General features: G+C 39.1%; 1 long non-coding RNA gene across 1 annotated transcript in view; it reads right to left on the bottom strand.

The window, feature by feature from the left end:
- Positions 1 to 2,074: 2,074 nt before the first annotated feature.
- The window catches only part of LOC145710773 (uncharacterized), a 32,774-nt gene continuing 11,309 nt past the window's right edge, over positions 2,075 to 23,539 (bottom strand). The window contains exons 3-4 of the long non-coding RNA XR_014135074.1: positions 12,226 to 12,440; positions 2,075 to 2,203 (exon numbers count right to left, since the gene is read on the bottom strand). This is a non-coding gene — a long non-coding RNA (uncharacterized LOC145710773). The remainder of the gene's footprint in view (positions 2,204 to 12,225; positions 12,441 to 23,539) is intronic.

The following is a 23,539-nucleotide window of genomic DNA, read 5'->3' as shown; positions in this document are numbered from 1 at the left end:
TATTTTCCCGTGAGCTTCTCTTTCTCTGCTTCAGCTTCTTGAAGGCTTAGGTCGGACTCCTTTCCTGATATTTTATTTATTCAATTTATCCGATTTTTCAAAATTTTGATACGGTCCATTATTGCCTATCATTAGATTCCTCGTGTTTTTAGGATCATTTTGATCTTTGACTTGATTCTCAATGACTCCTTCAAAAGGGAAAATGAGTCATCAAAAGGGAAAATGAGTCATCAAAGGGTAAATGAGTCTTCGAAAAGGAAAAATGAGTCATCCAAAAATAAAATGTGTTCTTAAAAGGGAAAATGAGTAGGGAAACTCGACGAAAAATGAGCTTTTTTTTGGGCTTAGTAGGGAGGGAGTATAATACATGTTTAGAAAGCCCAGAAGCTGGGGATCATTTTGACTATTGACAGTAAGGGGTTTGACTCATGCCCCGGGGCACTTTTGGCCGTCCCAAGAGGCAAAAATCTGGTACTCTCGGGATAAGGGACCGTAGCTTCTAGTATCCCGGGTCTGTGGATATGAAACCTATTTCAGGTTGTAAAAGAGGCTTTGACGGCTCAGAATATGTGTAGAAAACCATCGTTAGACCCACTCTGGAGGGCGCTAGAGGCTCAAGAATTTGAGGAAATTGGCCGAAAATTGGCACTCTTGGTCCCAAAAAGTACGAAACTGTTATTCTATTCGACTGAAATACGTCTTGGGATTCATCTCGCTGCCACGGTCTCACGCTCCAGGGATCCTTGCCATAGATCGTAATCCAGATCTCCCGGCGTTCATCATCAGCATGAATTAGCTCATCATCTCCATAGAAGACCTTGTCGTACATTACATGATAGATCTTCTGAAATGCATTCGCTAGATTCGCCCGCGCTCGCTTTGCCTCAACTGGATTATCCAAAACCGAAAGTCTGATGACTATGAAGCCCGAACGTCGATGTTCAGGCTCATATTGGCGACGATGATTCATCATCGTTCGTAATGGACGCCCTCCTATACGTGTTCCTGTATGAAGTGCGCCAGGCTTGATCTCACAGAAATCAAGAACGCACTCTTCCTTGACACGAGCACATGTCAACTCTTCAGCAAGAACATTGTAGTTGTTATGGATAAGGATTCGCATTCTAAACAGAACGTTCTTTATAATCTTGTCTGAGAATCTGGTGAAGAATGACTCGAAAGAATCATTATCACGCTATGATTCGAACCCACATGCTTTCAGCCGCAGCCCAGCGACTTACTTACTTAGCCAAACCGCCCCGAAAGTCAGAGGAAATTAACCCTTATTTAAACCGAAAAAATCGAGTTCAAAATCTGAAAGAAACGTTTTAAATTTGATATTTTCGATTAAAATCAACCTAATGATCATGTTTCCGGGCGAAGTAGTCAATCTGGGGTCATCTGAGGTCACTTGAGGTCACTGCACATCGACTCAACGTTTATTCTTTATAAACAAAAGTAAGGTCTCGGTCTCGATATTTGGAGGTTAAAAAGTCATTTAAGAACATTCGAGGTCACTTGAGGTCATTCGAGGTCACCAAAGGTCATTCATGATACTTTTTTATGAATTTTACATAAATTCCTCTAATTTCGCCTCGTTTGATAAACTGAGGTCATTTGAGGTCATTTTAGGTCACTTGAGGTCATTTGAGGTCAATTGAGGTTGTTAGAGAGCATTAAATGTAATTCCCGATACAATTGTATAAATTTAACATGAATTCCTCTAATTTATCCTTAATTGATATACTGAGGTCATTTGAGGTCAACATGACCTCAGATGACCCGTAAAAATTGTCAACATTCATAATGACTTCAATTAAGTCAGATTATATTGTTTTAAACCCGTTTCCCATCGAAGAATCAAGAAAATAGAGATGACCTTGTTAAAAGGGGTCATTTGAGGTCACATGACCCCGCTGAGGTCACAAGACCCCCGAAAAGCAATGCAGTAGGGTCTGAGCTTTCTAAAAATATATAGTTTTATGGGGCTACGACCTAAGGATTTCGCAGGCCGTTGGGACAAAGTTTGTTGCAACCTTAAAAAAAAACAGTGTTTTAGTCTTTTTTTGTCCCAACTAAAATACCGTCTGATTTATTAAGAATGTATTCACACATTAAGGGAGGAGGCACTGAATTCGGATTTATTGTTCCTGCATATGGCCTCGTTGTCAAAATTATCGCTGCTCGACGATCGTGTGATAATCTGAATAGTGCTTTGTTAATTCAAAATTTTGCCCTTTTTAACTAGACAATTACAGTTTCTTTCCTCTTTTGTGGACCCCCATTTTGTGGACATTTTCTTAATTTTAAGGAGTTTTTTTTGGGTCATATAATATGACTCATATTTGCAAGGATAATGTTCCATTTTTATGAGCATTTGTCCTGTCAAGAAAATTTTTGAGGAATAAACAGGGTGTTTTTTCAAAAGTCAGCATGTTTTTAATTAAAAATTAATGGCCTTCACCATTTAATTGACTAAAAAGGGTAAAATTGACAAAAAAAAGTCGTTTTAATGATAAAATTTGCTATTTTTCGGAAAAAATTTATCGAAAAAAAAATTCATACGCTCTACGGCATGACATTTTCTTGCCCACTTTTGTGGACATTTTTATGAAAATTTGGGACAAAAAATGATGGGGGCGGGCGGCCACGGTACAAAATTGAAATTTGTACCGCGGATACAAATTTTGTACCGCCGGTACAAAAAATGATTATTTTTTTGACAATAAAAACCGATTTTTACCCAAAATAATGATTATTTTTGGACTGAACTTCACTTCAGCTATACCAGTATGGAGTAATTTTTTTAATTCTAGCGCGAACCGCACATTTTTCTCGGATTTTATATTCGGCTTGTACCGGCGGTTCAAATTTGTACCGTGGCCGCCCTTCACCCAAAAAATGTCCACAATAGAGGAAAATAACTGTAGTTAGTTGCCATATTTCCGGACAACATTTGTTCGGGAATTTTCAAGAAAAAGTCCGGAAATTCGGCCTCTCCGAGTAAAATAATGTCCCACAGAGGGTCCTTGAAATTTTTCGAATACAGTTGGTTTCCTATTTTCCGGAGTCCACTTTTCCGGAAAATTTTCAGATGTTAAGGCCTTTGAGTGGGACACTGCAAAATCGACCATGGACCATGGTCCAATTTTTCGGATTTTTTTCAAATTTTATTGACATGTTATAATTTTTTTTTAAAAAAAAGAGGCAATCGACGGCTGAATTTAATTCTTTTCGGGCGCAAGTGGACCTTGTTGGCGAGATTTCCATTAATTCTCAGAAGCTATCAGTTAACTCCGTGGTAAATCGACTTTTAGATTGAAAAGTATCTGTTTTCGAAAAAATTTAGTTACAGGTTATTATGGAATTTGTGGACATCAAATTTGTGGACTTTTTTGTCCAATTTGTGGCCCAAATTTACCCTACGTTGTCCTAAATAAATGCCCTGAATATAAGCTTTCTAAAAATGTATCATATGGCACCTGTACAAAGCCCCTAAAAATGGTCAAAATTTCAAAATATTCGGCTAATTGAATACATTTGAGATGATAGATGATGCTTTTGTGAATGGTAAAAACGGGAATATGAAGAAACAGTGAAGCAGCGCGTTGATAGCCAGGAGCATTCCGAGCCTCATTTCCGCGGCCTCAGATTGTATTTTCTCGTGTTTTCAGTCGTTTCTTGATCGCTGATGTTTTCTTGATTCTTTTCAGGGTTTTTGAAAGTAATGTCTAAAATTCCCTTTACCCCTTCTAAGGCTTTTGGCCGGACTTCACGTGTTTTTGCGTCAAAGATAATTGAATCATCAATTATCAGTTTCTTTTTATCATCTTCAGTGAGATAAATTTTCGAAAGAAATCTTGTGTTCCGTTGATACATTCGTCCAGTAATGAGGCTTTTGATGATGACATTGTTGTTTTGTTTTTTCTTTTTGACGATAAAAGGTCCTTCGTTACTCTTCGAATGACCGATTAAACTTGATTCGCGGAGAACACAAATGTCGCCTTCATCGTAAATTTCTTGGTCGTTGACGGGCTCTGATAAGAAATTTTCCAAATGATTTCTAGCGACGATTCCTTGCATCATTCTCAGATCGGTGACATGTGACTCATATTCTGGCTCGATTTCCGGATCGCTTGGACTGGAAAGACAAAAATATTTCGGAGGATCAATGTTACTTAGACACTGGTTTGGAGTTCTATAACCAAGTGCTTCTGATGGACGGTTGTTGTAGATTGAGACACTCAAATCAATTTTGTGCTTTGCATTTTTCGCGTTGATGTCCGATGTTTTTAAGATTTTTCTCAATTCTGCATGAAATCGTTCGACGATATTCGCCCTACTATTCGTAGGGCTGATGTAGCAATGTCGGACGTTCATTGAGGCGAGTACATTTACGGTGCATTTTTCGGTGAACTCAGGACCGTTGTCTGAAACTAGGGTGAGTTGTCCTTGACCACCGATGTCCGTGATCAATTCAGAAAGAGCTTCTGCCACTGTAGCACTTTCTTTATTTCTCACGATTCTGTAAGTAACTTTTCGAGAGAAGTGATCTTGAAATGAGAGAACATTAAAAATCGTTCCATTCTCGGATCAAATTTCGACGATGTCAGTGTACGCCATACTGTAGGGAGAGAAACTTGGTTTTATTTTCTGATCTTTTGATTTCTTTTCTGATTTTCGATAGATGAGTTTGCAAAGAATGCAACCACGCACTACTTCGGCTGCGGTTTTTGTTTTCGATTCCACCCAGATGTCTTCTTGTTCGATTTGATAGAGTAAACTTTTAGTGCCACAGTGTGCACCTCTTACGTGGAGAGTTTCAAGTAGATTGTATCCGAGATCTTTCGGAATGACAAGAAGGAGACGTCCTTCTTTTGTTTTCAAGTACAGACCATTATTCCGTTTGGTGTACATTTTTGCATTAACTTCAACTTCTTCATTATCTTCGAGTTTTTCGTGTATTGTTGAGAATTTGCTGGCCAGCTGCTCCCGAACAATTTTCAAATTATCGACTTCTTCAATTTTTTTACGCAATTTGACAGCGTTAACTTGACTTTTTTTTATTGACTTTTCTTCTGGTTCAACTTTTTCGCCTTCCGCGGCTTTTCGGTACTCTTTTGGGTGGAAAACTTGTGGGTTCAATTCGCTGCTGCTTATGTCAAATCGCGAGATTGAATCAGAACATTTTATCAGATCAGTAGTATTTGGAATATAAAAGACTCTAGCTCTCGGAAATTCGACCAAGTCGGCGTATGCACTTCGTACTCTCGTTCCTCCATTGCCTCGTAGACCAGAGCTGTGGATGCACCCTTCCAAGCTTCTATGGTCAGTAAACAGGATAAGCTCTTCCGTTAGCGGGACCTTGTCCTTGAACGCTCGGAGTGCTGCTTGCAGTCCGATCAGTTCGCGAGCGCGACTGCTCAACAGGGTTTCCTGATCGGTGAGTTGCTTCGAGCAGTAGGCTGCGATTTTTATATCATAAAGATGACCGTCTTTAATGGTAACGTTGCCTATGACTCCGCCAGTTTTAGTCAAGGCTGTATCCGCGCAAATGAAGATTTTTCGGTCTGGATTTCGGCAGTTGTATTATAAATGGCATGTTTGCAATCCATTCTTGATGTTTTCGCGCAGTAGGAGTATGTTTTTCTTTATTTCTTCTGTGAGAACGTAGTGTTTTTTCATGGCAATCTGTTTCGACAGCGGGCTGAGAAGAGCTGAAAGTTCCGGTGTTTGTCGTAGATAGTACATGAAGCAGCCTTGAAACTTTTGCGCCTCTCTTTGATTCGTTGGAAACGGCAGTTCGAGTAAAGTTTTGATTCGTTTCTCGGGAATTTTGATTCCCTCTTCAGACAAGACATAACCAAGAAATGAGAGACTTGATTTGTAAAATTCGCATTTTGGGAGACGGACAACAAGGTTGTTTTCTCGGCATCTCGTGAGTACTGCTACGATAGCGTCCGCCATGGCATTTTCTGAGGCGATGACCGCCAAGTCGTCTTGGTAGTTGATCGTGTAATATCCTTTTTCCTCCGATGACAATCCAGCAAAGCATTTGTGGATAAAGGCGGCGAAGATCGACGGTGAGCTTGATAAACCTTGCGCCAGCCGGCAATATTGCAATTGTCGACGACTGTAGAGAAAGGATGTATACGTTCGGCTTGATTCTCGCAACGAAATACAGTAGAATGCGTTGGCAAGGTCAAATGACGAAAACAGGACTTTTTCGTTTGGCCTCTTTGACTTAAGTGCGGTGATGTTGTTTCCAGTCAGTTGCAGTAGAACTCTGATGTTTACGGTCGGAAAACGCGGCATTATGATTCTGGAATTTATAGAGTCGCTACCGCTTGAGAAGTTATTTACACAGCGTAAAGAACCGGTAGGTTTCATGATGAAGAGAACGGGACTGTTGAACGCTGAACAAGTTTCTTCCACGATGTAGCCATTTTCCATTTCCGTTAGTTTATCCTCGATTTTCTCGATAAGTTCAGTTTTGATAGGATAAGGCGGGGAGAATGTGGCATGATCGCCAACAAGCTTCAGTTCTGCGAGATATTTTTGTGAAAGACCGTTGTCGGAAGAGTTTCTTGCGTAGCTCCAAGAAAACTTGTTCAGTATAGCGCGCAATCGTTCGCGGCGGATTGATGGTGCTTCTAACACTTTTTCGTCAATCTCCTTGTCGACGGAGATCTGTTTTGTCAATTCGTTCCGTTGGTCATACCATTTTTTGAGATCTTTTTGATGAACGATCTTTTCCGCATCTGAGATGTCTTTGACACTTACAAGCGTATTGAGTAAGCATTCTTCGGGATCTTGAGGGTGGTAAACTGTCGCAATCAAACTTCCGGCTTCGATAAAAACGTCCCTGGAAGAGTGATTGCTCAACTTGACATGGGTCCATTGCTCACGGAAAATTTTGTTCTCTACCAATATACAGTTATCTTCCAGGCGTGGAACTGTTCGGATCGTATCATTGATAGAGAGGATCTGTCCACTTGGACTCCAAATGTTCACGTAAGCAGTTTTGTTGAGTTCACCAGGGTAAAGATAGGTGTTATCCTTGAGTGTCAGACCTGATTTGTTTCCATTTGGAGAGATGATAAGTTCGAGTGGTTGTGAAATTCTTGTGCGGTTCACCTGAAGTATGTTGTCAAGATTGCCAATTCGAATTTGAACTTTGGAAAGAATGTTCATTCCTAAAATCGCACCAAATGCCAACTGCGAAGAATTCTCAAGAACGAGCAGTTTGCAATTTGACATTTCAATGTTCTTCTCAGGCAGACTAATATTACAGATGATCTGTCTTGAGCATTTAGCGAAATTACTTTCTATCGCGTTGGAAAGGGTGGTAGGCGGAGAATCTTCAGTTATAAAATTCAGTGGAATGTCATCGGATGCTACAAGACTTGTTTCTGCTCCGGTATCCACCAAAACGTTCGATAATTCGACAGTTGTTTCAGCCTCGTCAGAATCGTATTGGACTAGCGTGATCGAAATGAGCGGCAGCATATTTACAAAATCTTAGCAGGGTTTTTAGTTGTCGATTTGAATGAACGGCGTGTTTCTCATTTCATGACCTTGAGGTTGAGAAATGCCCAAGTTCATATTGGCGCCGAGGTCGAGGACAGTCTTTGGCCCAGTGATTTGGTGAATAACAGTTGAAGCAGTTTCGATTTTGCCCATTCGGTCTAAAGTTTCCTCGGGAACTCTGCTGGCTTTGATACTGCTGGCGGCCTTGTTGCTGTCATTGATTTTGAAAGCTTCCTCGGCCAGTTCCGCGGAAAGAATTCGAATGACCTCCTCTAGATTGCTGATCTTTAGCCATACTTCGACATTCCTTTTTAAAATGGCCTCTTTTACCACAATTATGGCATTCTGGGAGTAGACGGCATTCTGGACGAATATGGCCCTTTTTGCCATAATTCGAACACTTTGATTGGGAAGAAGGGCTACTTTTTTGGATGCCCTTTTGTTTGGTGTCCGATAATGTGTTAACTGATCGCTTGCTTTTGTGAAGGTTGTACAGTCGGTTAGCAAGTTGGACTCTTCTCATCGGATCACTGTCATCGTAAACGTCGAGTCCCCAATTTTCCGAATTTTTTACGTAATTTGGAATGAGCTTTTCAAAGTGTTCCATACTCGTGGTGAGGAGACCTTCTTTGTCCAAATTCGGATATTTGATTTTCGTCAACTTCATAATCTTCTCAAAGAATCGCTTGAGGTCCTTGTCGCGAGACTCCTCGAACTTGAGATTGGCAAGGGACATGCTCGCTTCAGCTTCATCAATTTGCAACTCGTCTTCGAGTACAGATAGAAGGTCTTCATAGTTTCGATTCGTTGTTTGGCTAAAGGACTCCAATATCGGTCCAAATGACTTCATCGGGATATTTTCCAATATAAGCTGACATTTTTCTTTATCAGTCAATGGCCGTTTTCGTGAAAAGTTGATCATAAAGATAACCTTGGATGCCCAGTCTTTTATTCCAAGACCTGATTCTTGAAATTTTGGGATACGGTGATTTTTCCATTTTTCAGCCCAATTGTCGGAATCGTCTTTGCTATCAGTTGTGTTGTTGACTTGGTAGCTTCTTGGTCTCGGTCGCGTAAATGTTGCTTCTTCATTAAACAGCGGGTTTTCACTGAATGTCCGATTTACTTCGTCTTCAGTCTGTCTAATGCTTTCATCAATTTGATCTGGACCGTCGTCTACAGCATCTTCGAAAATTGTTTCATTATTAGAACCTTCGCTGGTATATTCTTGCTCCATTTGAACTGCAATTTCTAATCCACTGTTTACGATTGGTTTATTAATGGTAACCGTGTGGATTATTGTTCTTATTGCGTAGATAACAAATCCGGGTAATCCTTCGTCCGTAAGTTGTAGGAGCTCTTCAACGTCTAATAGCGATGTTCTTCTTCTGAGACTTTCGTTCGTTTTAAAATCGTGAAGTAGTGATGAAAAAGCTTTGACTTGATTCCTGTTGACTGGAGTTTCTCGAAGTTCGATCGGGATCAGAAAGAATCGTCCGCGATATGTAGAAAAGACAAAAACAATGTATTCAAGATTCAGTTCTTTCAGGCGTGCAACAATTTCAGCGTTCGTAGGTATTTGATTTGTCTGTCTGTAGTTCGTCTGTGTTTCTTCGTCTCCGTGTACCAATGGAAGAAAAAGAAGACTCTGTCTTATGGCAGCTGATACTTTACTCGTATAGTGTAACGCTTTGTTTATAATTGATGAAGCATCTGACATGAAACATATAACCCTTTTCTTATCTGGCTCTCTGCTGGGGCGCGAATTCGTTGCGAGGTCACCAGATGAGAGATTCGAACTTTTTTTCGTAGTTGTTCTCTTGGTTTCCTGCAGGAAGGGGACTCTACTTGGCCGGTTCTATTGTTTTATTCAGTAATTCAGAGAGTGAGTTGTTCAGGGTAGTGCAGGGCTATTTCTAGTGCGCGAGGCGCCTGGCCTAATGATAAGAGATGAGGGGGATGGGCGAGAAGTGAGCTCGGGGAAAATTCCGATCTCACACTACCCCCTTATGTCATAAGGCTTATGATGTGATTTGTAGACTCTAGAGGAAAAAATGGGAGACGGACGGTGCCGGTACCAAATTGGTACCCGGTACCAAAATTGGTACCCGGTACCAAAAAATTGGTACCCGGTACCAAAGTCAAACATTTTTTCTGACCCATCAAAAAACTAATGTCCGCTCCGCGGCTGAATTGTAAGAAAACTTCATTTATTGACCAAAAACACCTTTTAAAATCAATTTCGGCTCGGTATCCTGACATTTTTTTGGTACCGGGTACCAGAAATTTGGTACCGGGTACCAATTTTGGATTGGTACCGGCACCGTCCGTCCCCGGAAAAAATGTGTCGGAAACTTTTGAAAAATGCTCAATTAAAGAGACATAATTTTCATAAAGCCATTTTTATATTATTTTAGCTTCAATCTTAAAATTTTCCTCATAGATTATAGATGAAGCTCTAGATAGACTATTATGCAATTAAAAATAAAAGAAAAACATGTTTTCAGGCTAAGTTTTGTTAAACAATTTAAAAATCTTCAGACGGATTAATAATCTAAGATAGATAGATCTTAGTAGAAACTAATGTATGATTCCCTTTATCAATTATAGGCTATCATTGACATTTTCTTAGTTATTCAATGCTAAAGTTGTGGAAATCGAAGGTAGTACCCTTAAAACGGACCAAAACCGACCAAAAATCCGACCCAACTGACCAAATCGACCACTGATTTCGCCAAACATCGACTAAAATAAGTGTCGGGGAGAGGGATTTTGGGTTTATAGGAAAATATAATGAAAGAAAAATTTTCGAAATAAAAAATTATTCTCGATTGGGGGTTGAGTAGAAATATATTTTGGGTTAATGTGTCGATTATCGATTTTAAAAAAATTCTATTTTGAATTTCCCTACCTGGTACAGATCCCTACCTGGTACACATCCCCACCTGGTACATTTAAATTTTTGTATTCCCTACCTGGTACATTTAAATTTTTGTGCCAGGTAGGGATCTATACCAGGTTGGGATCTGTACCAGGTAGGGATCTGTACCACGTAGGGAAATCCCTTTTTCAGACGTGTCTTTCGAATATAATTTTTGAAATAATCAAAGAAAGAATCACCTTGAGTTCAATTCAAAGGACATATTTAAAAAAGTCCATGATTAATAAACTTTATACTACTTTTTTCGAGCAAAAGAAATATGCGATAACCCTTTGACCCTCATTCATCATTTTTTATCCGAAGAAATGAAAAAAATTATTGTCATCGGACTCGAGACAAAAAATATCCATTTTACGGCCATTTTTGTAATTCTCAGTCATCCGAAAATCGGCCTTAAAATGGGTTTTCACTGTATAGAATAATTTAATATGTAAACAAAATCAGGAATTGATAAAAACGCTGGCGGAAGCGAGTAGGGCCTATTTGGTGTAATTTCCCATTTGGTGTAAAGTCCCATTTGGTGTAAATTTCCATTTGGTATGACTTTCAAATTCACACCAAATGAATTTTGACACCAATTGGTTATTTACACCAAATGGGCATTTTTACTTATTTTTCGGTCATTTGGTGTAATTTACCACCGATTAGTAGAATCCCCGAAAGTAGAAATAAAGAAAATTTGCAGTAAAAACTTAAACAGAATCACCAAATTTTAGGCCTAGATGACGTCATTATGACGTCATCCGGCTCATTGGATAATTATATCTTTGGAACGCTTTTTAAAGCCAAAAATGTTTTTGAATTCTTGTTTTCTCACCAGATTTAAATTCCTAATGAAAAACTACGTAGGCACCTAGGCTCAAACGGTTTGAGTCAAACCGGCATTACCAACCGGTTCTAGCAGAGTTCCAAATTTGCTGGCAGTACTGCCACGACTGCTACTGGCAGCTGCCAATTCTGGCAGTCACATGGCAGTTACATTTTTCAAGGACTGGCAGTTACTGGCAGCTGCCAACCTTCTGCCACTTCGAAAGATATCTATTTTTCCTTCTAGAATGACAAAGAATAACAACGCTTGTGATCAAAATTTGCTCCCGAGACCTTTTTTATTCCATTTTTCTTATCAAAAGAGACATTTATATTTCCGAAAATGTTTCTTTTATATGTTCAACTTGTAAAAAGGACTATTTAAGACTTAGTTTGATTTCAAAAATTTTTATTTACCAATGTGAATAATTTATTTTATTGATCACGTGAACAGCAAGTTTGAACATTTGAGAATTTTTTTTGAAACTTCAGAATTTTTTTAAAGGAAACAAAAATTTGACCCTCATTTGCACAAGAGCCTCATTAGCACAGTAGCCTCTTTTTCACAGATTGTGCAAATAAAACTCTTGTGCAGATGAAGCTCTGTGCAAATGAAGCTATTGTGCAAATGAATCCTACCCACATTTTCTGACTTTTCGACGGTAATATAGTTTCAGAAAAATCGGATAAAAATTGTGAGAGGAGATAGATTTTAATCAACTCATGTGAGTTTCTCCCACTTCTATTCGATTCGCTTATTTTCAGTATTCAAAGGGAAAAGGCTTCAATTATCTCAATTCAAAAGAAAGTTTGAAAAAAAGTTTATCCGTTTAGAAGTTACGGCGCTTTGAAAAGTAGGTCACGGCGGGGCGCTGATCAAGCGTGGCGCGCCGCTCCGATTTGATGTTTTACCCTTAAGATTTGACTCTCAACATCAAGATTCAAACCGATGAAGTATTTCCAATGAATGCGTATCAACAAACTGTCCATTATCTATTGCCACACAGATCCGTTCAAAATTATCAAGACATTTAAGGCATAAAAAACTAAGGATATGCTTTGTCTTATCAATATTAGACTCTGAAAATGATTTCTCTTCCGAACCAAAAGATGTTCCAAAAATTGGATCCAAAAGGAATAATTCTTTTTCAAATTTTGTTCCCTTTGTAGTTGGTTTGCGAGGAATAAATTTTTTTCGTGTATTTTTTTCGTGTATTGAGAAGTTAAACTTACTCTCAAATCATTTTAATTTTATCATGCAGCAGATCCTGACGCTTTATCCTTGATAACTGATCCTGTTTACCCTCAAAATTCTACGTATTTTTTTTCAGTCATTTTTTCTTAATTCTTAAGGGACCCGGGTGAGTGACGCGGAGCTGAAGTTCACGTGCTTGCCGTAACTCTCAGAGTTCGAAATCTGGGGGAGCAAAATTGGGAGCTCCCAAAGGAGCTCCCGATTTCGGGGTGCAGGAGGGAGCAGGAGCAAAAATTTTCGGGAGTGGGAGCTCCCATTTTGCTCCCAATTCTGCTCAAAATTTTACAAAAACTGCGGAAACAATCGTACTAGAAAAGTTTCTGTTGTTTTTTTTTCTTAAAAACCCCGAAAAATAATATGAAATCAACAATTTTTGGTCTAGAATTTATAATTCATCAAGCAAAAATTGACTTTATCTTTTTTAATCATTACTCGATCAGAAGAGACGATTATTTTTCTTGTAAATATACTTTACTGTCTCTTTTGAATTATTTTATCAATATTTAGCTTAAAAATAATTTAGTTTGATTTTAAGATTTTTGATACAAATTTTTTTTTGTCAGATTTTGACCGGGGCTGCCAGATTTCAAACAAAAAACAGATCAATATTTTTGGCCGAAAAATTCTTATGGTAATTCATCGGGAGCAAAATTAGAAGCTCCCAAAGGAGCTCCCGATTTCGGGGAGCAGGAGGGAGCAGGAGCACGGATTTTTCATGCGGGAGCTCTTTTTTTGAGGGGATGGGAGCAAGGAAGGAGCAGGAGCAGAGATTTTCTGCCAGATTTCGAACTCTGGTTACTCTCAAACATAATATTTGTTGAAATTTCTTTTTGAATCGTTAATTGACATCAGTGGATAAATGAGTTCGATTTTATTGCAGGCTTAACGTTTTCGGAACAGAAATTCCATCATCAGAGCCGGTTGCTTGAGTATTTGACGATCTTTTAACACAGGAGGAACTGACCTTGTCTTTAACCCCTATACCCGAAGCTGCCTAAAGAACCCCCTTACCCGAAGTGTACAATTTTTGTCGATTTGGCCTTCCTCTAGTTATAATCTTCTGAAAATCTCAGATTATACATAAACGAACATTTCGAGTGAACTGATCAAAAATCCGAATAATAACTTGATCCCTAACCATATTCTAGAGAAAATAATCAACCCAAACTTATTTTTTTACAATCTCAGAGGCTCCAATTACCTTAAAAAGAGTGCTCACTCGTCTAACGTCTTTTCGCTGTTTCGACAAGTATTTTAAGGGTACTACCTTCGATTTCCCCAATTTTACCATTGAATAACTCTAAACATATCAATAATGATGGAGAACACATAGGCTCTAAAAGTACATCTATCTTAGATCTTTAATCTGTCAGAAGCGTTTTCGGTTTGCTCAATAAAAAGTCGTTTAATTTCTAACTCAAAGTAATCAACTATTCGAAAATGGCCTAAATAAACGGTCGAATAGCTCGAAAATTAGCCTGAAAACTTAGAAATATTATGATTTAAATATTTTATTTGAACCTTTATCTTAAAAATGACAGAAGGTTTTTTGATTGAAAAATTACTTATACCGAAATTTATTTTTTGAAAATTGTGTCTCTACGATTTTGCTAAAATCAAGCATTTCCGGTCTTAGTAAAATCTCCATGAAAGTCTTAAAGTTACAGTCGAAAGATCTTGTCAAAGAGGTTTTAAATTCCTTGATTTTATTATTTATCCTTCAGAATCAAATATCCTACAAATACGCAACAATCGTAAACATAGATGAATTTAAAAAACTTTTTGCAGGCAAATTTCTGACCTGGCCGGATTTTGTACCCCTATGAAAGCCCGTAAAATTTTGAGTCGATTTGACCAAATCGTTTTTGAAATTTTCTAGAGAATGACGTCACAAATGACGTCAGAAGGTCCCAAATAGGCGAAACTTTGAGTCAAATTTTAATTGCCTTCCCGATGGAATTAAGGAGTGTTCTATAGCTCAAATGAAAGCTTATTTAAAACTGAACTAAGGTTTTTAAGGGTTTTTAAAAAATTTTTGAAAAACTGGGCTCTAGAATTTCCTGAAAAAAAATTTTCAACCAAATAAAAAAATCTTGAAAACCTTAGTTCAGTTTTTCACAAGGATCAATTTGAGCTATAAAACACCGAAAAATTCCTTTAATAAAGCCCCTAAAAACTGACTCAAAGTTTGGCCAAAATCGCCATTTTTGCCAACTTTATACGTCATTTATGACGTCACCGTATGACGGTTTTGGCCCAAATCTAGTCCAGGCGACTCGAAATTTTACGGGCTTTCTGCTAGGTATGAAAACAGGCAAAGTTTGAATTTTGCCTGCAAAAAAGTTTTTTAAATTCATCATACAGTTCCGATGAATTTTGTAAAAGATACTGCTCTGGTCTCTTTGAAAAAGGGAATTCTAATATCAGAAAAAAAAAGGTCATTTTACAAGCATTCTTGTCAGAAAACTCTTGACGAAGAATAAAAAGAGATAGAACAGAAATATCTCTCTCAAGAATTTCCCCTAGGAATTATACGTGATGCAGTTAGAGACGTTAAAGAAGGTAAAATGGATAAAAACAGGGGTGACCATTTGGGCAAAAAATCATCGTCGGGCCGACCAATTGCCCGCCCAGTCCAATGTGCCCAGAATGCCCAATCGGGCAATTTTTCGGGCAAAAATTTTCCAAGTATTTCGGGCTTGTTAAAACTTTAATTTTTTAAATGTCTCTCAATAATTTATTACAGTTGAACATTTGGAAGGTTTGAAATATATTTAAAAAGCGGTTAAAAATAATTTTGTAAAAGATCGATCAGGTTGTCAAGAATAGACAGCTAACCATTAAGGTCCACTTCACACACTCTTGCATATTCGTCTCGAAAAAAGTGGTTCAAAAATGGGGTTGGAAAAATGAGGGTTAAAAAGGATCTGGAGGTCAAGGGTAGACAGCTAACCATGAAGGTCCACTTCACACACCCTTGCAGAACCATCTCCGCAAATAAGGGGCTGAGTTAAGGGTAGGGATAATTTCACAAAAGGATTAAGAGGTCAAAGGTAGACAGCTAACCAAAGAGGTCCACTTCACACACCCTTGCAGAACCTTCTCCTTATATCTTTTTTCTTGTTTGTGAGCTTAACGACCAATAAGCGGACAGGAAAACGCCCACGTTCTTGATTTTCCCCGGTGGGCATTTGCCCAACTGCCCGATGGTGCCCAACTGCCCAGAAAATGCCCAAATGCCCGACTTTTCCAATGTTGCCCATCTATTTTCAGGCGTTGAGCCGACCAAATGCCCGCCCAAAAGCGTTTTTGCCCGAAAATTGCCCGATTTGCCAAATGCCCAAATGGTCACCCCTGTAAAAAAGACTGGAAATTGGAAAAGTCTGAAAATCCAGAGAGGAATTTTACACTCTGTATTCCTTACACGAGTCAGAGAGTCTCCCGAATAACCAGCGAGCTGCGCAGGTGTAATATCCGTGTTTTTGCCAGAATTTAATTTGCACACGGCATTGTCTACTGTAACGATGCGTAATACGATAATCTCTAGTCTACTGCCGAAGACGGAATTTGAAAAGGCCATTAATGTGGTGTATTCATTTAAATGTCGGTGCGGCCTAGAGTATATTGGGGAGTCGGAATCCTTGAGCATGAGAATCCGAGATCATGGACAACCATCAAAAGATACAGCTATATATTCTCATACAAAAGAGTGCGATGATTTTAAGACAGGTTTCATTGAGGAATATCAGCAAAATAATCCTACATCTCGATTTAATTTTCTTAGCTCACATTTTTCGATATAACATAAAAATCTCTCTTATGACAAAAGAAAACAAGTTGAAGGTCTAGAAATCGTGCTTAAAGATCCGCAGTTAAATAAACAGATTCACCATCGGAAAATTTTTATTTTGTGATACCACTCAGAGGCAAGTTTTTAAGGTAATTGGAGCCTCTGAGATTGTAAAAAAATAAGTTTGGGTTGATTATTTTCTCTAGAATATGGTAAGGGATCAAGTTATTATTCGGATTTTTGATCAGTTCACTCTTCTTAAAGACAAGGTTAGTTCCTCCTGTGTTAAAAGATCGTCAAATTTTCAAGCAACCGGCTCTGATGATGGAATTTCTGTTCCGAAAACGTTAAGCCTGCAATAAAAACGAACTCAAATTTCTTTTTGCGAATAATATCTTTGAGTCTTCATCTTTCATTTACGACTCTTTGTTTTTCTCTGTCATTACTGGCTGATGAGCTAGAGAGAATAAAAGAAGCGCAACTTCAAAAGGATTCAGCTCCTGCAAACTTCATTATATTTTCCTGAAAGCGGTACCATTGAAAAGCCCATTAGATTCTGAATAGATTCCACGTAATGCGCTAAGCTGAAACTGTACTTTTTTGCGATAAAGGTTAGATAAACAAGATAACTTAGCGCGCGCTCAGCGGGAATCATCTCTCGGGACCCCAAAATAGCCCGATCGGACTCCGATCATCGGGGCGTTCTGCCGTGCTTAGAGCGCTTAAGAATTTAACTCATTGGGCGCGAGGGGAAACTTATGCGTTGGCAATCGCGTGGCGCTTAAAAACGCCACAGGCTTTTTCACCTATTTCTCGTACTTTTAGATGGAAGTTTATAATTCTGAAAAATGATTTTTGTTCTTCAGGCTTTGGTCTTTCAGTTGAGCTGAATTTTATTCCGATTTGACAATAATTGTCAAATGTTGATAATTTATCAGTGACTCATAATTGATGTCAAAGTTGCGTAAGATTTTGGGGTGAATTTCTCGAACGATCTTGTTGCGTTTTAAAATGCCACGTGCGCCCAAAGGGTTAAGTTCTTTTGTTTATCAGCGCGCGAAGGGCAATAAGTACACTTTCAGCTTAGCGCATTACGTGGAATCTGTTCAGAATTTAATGGGCTTTTCAATGGTACCGGTTTCAGAAAAATATAATGAAGTTTGCAGAAGTTGAATCCTTTTGAAGTTGCGCTTCTTTTATTCTCTCTAGCTCATCAGCCAGTAATGATAGAGAAACAAACAAAGAGTCAGAAATGAAAGATGAAGACTTGAAGATATTATTTGCAAAAAAAAATTTCAAAAAATTTTATTTACTTACAATCAAATCTTCAAAAAAAAATCCCTCTTACCCCGCATGTTTCAATTTTCTTCCCTATCGCCGCTTTCTGGAAGTGCTGACATGCAACAACCAGAAGCAACCCACAAAATAAAGACTCTCACATTTATTCTTTTTGAATTTTTGAATTTGGGCAAAAGTTGGCCGTGAAATTCGCAAAAAAGGGGCGCGGGGGAAGTAAATAAAGAGGGGTGACCCTCCGAATCCCGGGTATTATGGCATAAACCCCGGGTTTCGGAGGGTGGTCATTTTTGATGCTTCTAGAACACCTCTGTAGAGGTTTTGCTTCTTAGATCTCTTATGCAGGAACTCTCTAGACTCGGATCGTAGTTTGTGAGTTTATTTCGGGTTGTCGAATGTGGGTGGTTGAACAGAACAGGGCACGGATTTATAAAGGGAATTGGAACCATTTGGTTAAAGTGTATATTCAGATAAAAGAAATAAGATTGGAGTTAGTTGGAAACGAGCGGTTTGAGATTGGAGTAATTCTAGCACAATGAAATTATAATCTACTGCTAGAGTGTTTGTCTGGATGAACGAGAAGGAGTGAGTTTCAGTAGATATAAACAATTTTTAAAAATAATGATTCGGATGATTGGGAAAGGAGACCAGCGAATTCGGCGTGATTGAGTTTGAGTCGCGTTGAGCGGCGCGGAGGAATTTCGCGCGTGTGGATAAAAACGAGTGAGATTGGTTTTGCTGCAAGCGCGGCGCGATGAATTTTGGCGCCTTAGAGCAAAATCTCTATACATTCTTCCCCCTTTTATTAAAAAGGACGATTATTTATGATGGCTTCAAGACGATCACTTGCAATTCTTGTTTCGCCATCGGAACTTGAGGATTCGTATCCTGGAGGAGACTTCTGTTTTTCGTTGTCGTGATTGTGTGAGTCAGCTGGCGGATTTTCAAAATCGTAGATAATAGATTCTTCTTGGTGATTATGGTGAATTTTTCTCATTTCATATCCAAGGTTCATGTAACTTAATTCACTGTAGAATTGCATTTTAGTTTTTTCCAGAAGATTATGAAGCGAGATATTCGTTTGTTCTTCCAATTCATTCCATAAGAGTCGTTTTGAATAGAACTGTTTTTCAAAGCTGTCGATAATCTTTTTAATCTTATCGGCATGGAGCTCGTTGTGATTCTGTGATTTACGAAAGAGAATTGCTTTATATGTCCATGTGCAAAGGGTTTCAGCGTTAATTGATCTAAGTTGCAAATTCAGTTCATCGTAGGAGTAGGATTGAGATCCGATTTCTCTGTCAATCAAGTCAAGATAATCTCTCAAGAGCTGATTCTTCTCTGAGTCGATATTTGCAGGGAGTGGCAGGATCCAGTTGCAGATGTACGATAGAGCGAATTGAATGTACATATTTTTTCTATCATCTTCTTGTAGGAAAAACAAAAACGTATTGATTGTGTTTCGCATTCTCTCTTTGTGATGTTTCTTGACGATTTTCAAATTTTTCATTTTTCGATTAATTCATCCTTTTTGTTTGCACAGCTGATTTTCGGCGACTGTCTGGCGCGCGCATGGCCAGGTGTTCTCGGAAATTCTTTTAATTTAGGTATTTTTCTTTTGTCTCGTGAGATGGGTTTGCCGGGCCCATTATTCTTCCTTTTGAAGTGAAGTTACATCATTGCAGTAATACAGTTCGGCCGATTTGTAGAACATTAATAATTGATTATCACTTCGAAATTCGGAATAGCCTGAGTGATTGAACCTCTAATGTGTGACATTGACATTGTGAGCTGACATTTTGATCGCGGCGATTTTCGGTTCTTGGGTATTTGATCACGACTTCATCAGTATTTCGGTTCCTTGCGAGCATCCGTCATGATGAGTAAGTTATTATGAGATTATTACTGTATAAGCGCTTGTTTTTGAAATTCAGGTCTTGACTTTTAAGAATACAAAAGAAGGAGCAAGGCCAAGGGTATTCCTTCCCTTTTTATCATTTTGAGCAATTCTTTCTTGGTCTTAGACGATTTGACCAAGGTTTTTCTTCGTCGAAGAGCGTTTTAAGATCGAGTGAATCTTCGGACTTTTCGTTATTGATCACTTCATTTTCGAATGTCTCGTCATCTGTGATGTCAGCATTTTCGTCGTCTTGTTTGTTATTTGTTGGGATGATTGCTTTCGTCTTTGTTTCGTCGAAGGTTTTGAGTGGACGGATGTTTTGGAGATGACGGCGATACTTTCGATTCGTTCTTGGGCACATCAGAATATAGCTGTCTTTTGACATGCGTGATTTGACATAGTAAGGACCATCCCAGTTGATTCCAAGCTTACAACTGAATAAGTCTGGCTTGAAAGTTAAGACTTTGCAGCCGATGGGGAGAACTGGGGCATTATTTTTGTCTTTCTGAACAAGTTGATAATATCGATCCATGTGAAATTTCAGAAGAGCCGGGTTAAGTTCTTTTAAGTATTCGTTTAGAGCGCGAACGAAAGGTTCTTTCTTTCCAGTTATGCCATCAACTCGGAACGGAGTATGGAATGAACGTCCAAATATACATTCATTCGGAGACAGAGAGTCAAGTGATTCTCGCGGCAGATTGTTCATATGGTAGCAGGATTCTGGCCATTTAAGGGACCAGTTTCTGTTGTTTCCACCAAGTGTTTTAATGAACTTTGAAATGTCACGATGTGATCGTTCGACTTTACCATTTGAGCAGGATCGATACGCAGTTGTATTTATATGAATGATATCGAATCGGTCCATTATTTCTTTGCAGAGTGGTCCGAATTCTTTTCCATTATCACTTACTATTACACCATTGATTCCATGACGTAAGATGAGTTTGAGAAGAGCGCGAGCGACTGCACTGTCTGATTTATTGTGCAGAGGCTCTCCATCCAAGTATGAGCTTAACTCATCGACACATGTTAGGAGGTATCGTTTGTCTTGGTTGTCCGCTCTGCCCATGTCGATCAGATCTATATGACATTTTGAAAAAGGCGTTGATTCGAAGAATCGGTTCGGAATCATGCTTGGTCTAAGCTTCTTCTGAGGCTTGATTCTAACAAAGATGGCGCAACTTGTTGTAATGGAACGAACTCGATCTTGCACTTGATGAATGTAGAATCGTTTGACTAGGTTGATTAGCGCCTTCGATCCGGAATGTGCTGTGAGAACATGTAGGTAAATTAAGAACTCGTTTGAGAGTGCTTCTGGGAGAACCAATCTCAGGTCATTTTTACTTTCCGCAAATAGAACTTCCTTGACGATTTTGAATTTTGTCGAGGTCTTTTTAGTTAGCTTCTCGATGATGTTTCTTGTTTTTGAGCACTTTGCTTGCATTTCTGCCATTTCGGAGTATTTAAAAGAGCGATTTTCGAATTCAAATACTTTGTCTTCGTTTTCTGGCTTGATGAGCATGAACAGAGTATCAGAGGGTTCTTCAAAATTTTGAGCTTCCTCTTCCAGCTTTGATGAGTGCGAGCAAGGTATTCTACTGAGAGCATCAGCAGTACTCATTATCGGATCGTGACCTGGTCGATGTATGATCTTAAAGTCGTGGTTTTGGAGATAGTGCTGGATAGTGGCAAGTCGACTGTCTAGTTTCTTCTTTGAATGTTCTCGGTACAAAAACATTAACGACTTGTGATCTGTTATTGCCGTGAATTCAACTCCAAGCAAGTAGTATTCGAAGAATCGTATACTCTCCATTAGACTTATTAATTCTTTTTCTCGCATCGAGCGTCTGCTATCTGTTTTGTTGAATGGTCGGCCATGGTCAAATTAGTATAAATCACATTTTTCCTGAAAATTTTTGAGCAAAAATGCTCATGATCCTCCGAAAAGTGAAACTTGTGCAGATAAGCCAGACCGTCGCAGCGACCCTCTGATCATGATTTTCCTCGATAGATTTGCGATTTCCCAGTGAGCCTCGCTGTTTCCCGCAGAGTTGGGCAGGCGAATCCCTCTTACCCCCATTATACCTACCGGGTGTGCCCATCTCCTACCGCGTTACTCGCGTGTGCCTCAGCTGCTCCACCCTCGCGCCTCTCGCGCGCCCTTTTAGAATTTGCTCTAGTGTGCGTGGAGAAGTTCTTTTTTCCCGGCTGAAGTACCCCAAGGCTGTTAAAGATTTCCCATCATGGCATTGGTAAAGGCACGCACCCATTGAGTGACCGCTTGCATCAGAGACGATTGTGAGGGGTGCTCCTTTTTGAAATGGCCCAGGGAAGGTCGTTCCAGCAGTTTTGATTTTATTAGTTCAAAAGCCTTTTGATGCTCTTCTTTCCAATCGTAAGGCACTTTTGAGCTTGTTAGTTGATACAAGGGACGAAGAATCAGCGAGGCATCTTTGACGTCCTTTATATTAAAATTGCCTTAGATTCTTTTAAGCGATTTTCGATCAGTAGGCGGCTCAAGATTTTTGATACACTCGATATGCTTATCTGTCATTGTGATTCCATCTTTTGAGATTCGATGTCCTAAAAATTCAGTTGATTATTTGCAGAGGGCAACTTTCTTTGTGTTCAAGAGGAGTCCATTGTCGATGCAGGTTTGGAAAACGAATCTGAGTGTTTCTAGATGTTCCTCAAACGTTGCATTTAAACAAATAATATCGTCAAGATAGACGAGTACATTTGGGTGAGAAAACAATTTGGACATGACTCTGCTAAAGGCAGCCGGCGCAGTTGAGATTCCGTAGAGCATACGATTTGAGCAGTAGTGATTGGAGTCAAAACTGAACGCAAGTTTTCGAGTGTCTTCTGGTTTTACTCTTATTTGCCAATAGCCTTTTGATAGATCCAGGCTTGAAATGAAGCATTCTTTGGCACTCGTTAGCTGTTCTCCGATTTTCGTCAAAGTAGAACTAAGATCTGCAAGGGGAAATCGATCAGGAATCAGGAGTTTGTTTAGCTCTCTTGCATCAAGTGAAACGCGTATGGATTTGTCAGCTTTACAGAGCACCAGAAGAGGTATGTTTAAGGAGCTTTGACCAGGACGGATGACATCTATATCAAGTCATTCATTAAGTTTCTCTTGGGTCTTTTCGTGAAGATGAATCGGCACTCGTCGAGGTGGTTCATGTGCTGAAAGGGTTTCGTCATGAAGATCGAGAGTAAATCGTTGATATGCAAGTTGTCCAATGTCTGATTCGCCCATTGAAAAAGTTAGTCTTAGTTCGTTTGTAAGTTCAAATAGCTTTTCTTTCTGTGAGTCAGTTGTGTCACCATAAGATGCAATGATTGGAATAAAATTTGTCTCCGTCGCACTTTTTGCTCTTTTGCGTTGAAATTCATGAAGTTCTTCTTTGTCTTTCTGTAAGTCTTCAACTTCGACGATTGCATGAAGGTGATTGAATTTGGAAAATTGAACTTTTGGTATTTCTTTGTCGCTGATCATCACATAATCAGTTTTTGAGTCGGTATTGAGTCGTATACTTTTGATGAGATCAATTCCAATGATGCATAGAACTGCGAGGTGATCGATTATCAATGGTTTGACTTTGTAACTTAGCGGTGAAGACTTCGTTTTGATCGTTATTTCAATGTCTTCGTTCAGCGATTTTGGATGAATAACTGTGTTTGCGATCGACACAGGTGTTTTTGAGGTTAAGAAATTTTGAGAAAGGCCAGGTAGATCTGAGCGCAGTGCAGTTTTTGTAGCACCAGTGTCTACGAGAGCAGGCCAAGTGTGATTATTGATAGTGACGTTGATGAATATGAGCTTTTGTGAGATGTAAGAAGCGAGAACGGATTCCAAAGATAGTCATTGTGCATTTTTGACGGCATCGATGACTTTCTGCGGTGGATTATCTGAGTTGATGTATCTGCAGTCTGAGTTATACTTGCATTTCTTGTTTTTTGTGTATGCGATGCAATGTCTCTCCATGAGTTTGATGTCCACTCGTTTTCGCTTCG

Source organism: Oikopleura dioica, chromosome YSR (genome assembly GCF_907165135.1).
Source record: "Oikopleura dioica chromosome YSR, OKI2018_I68_1.0, whole genome shotgun sequence".
Classification (NCBI taxonomy): Eukaryota; Metazoa; Chordata; class Appendicularia; order Copelata; family Oikopleuridae; genus Oikopleura; species Oikopleura dioica.
The sequence above is the reverse complement of the archived record's forward strand: the minus strand, read 5'-3'. Positions and strand labels throughout refer to the sequence as shown.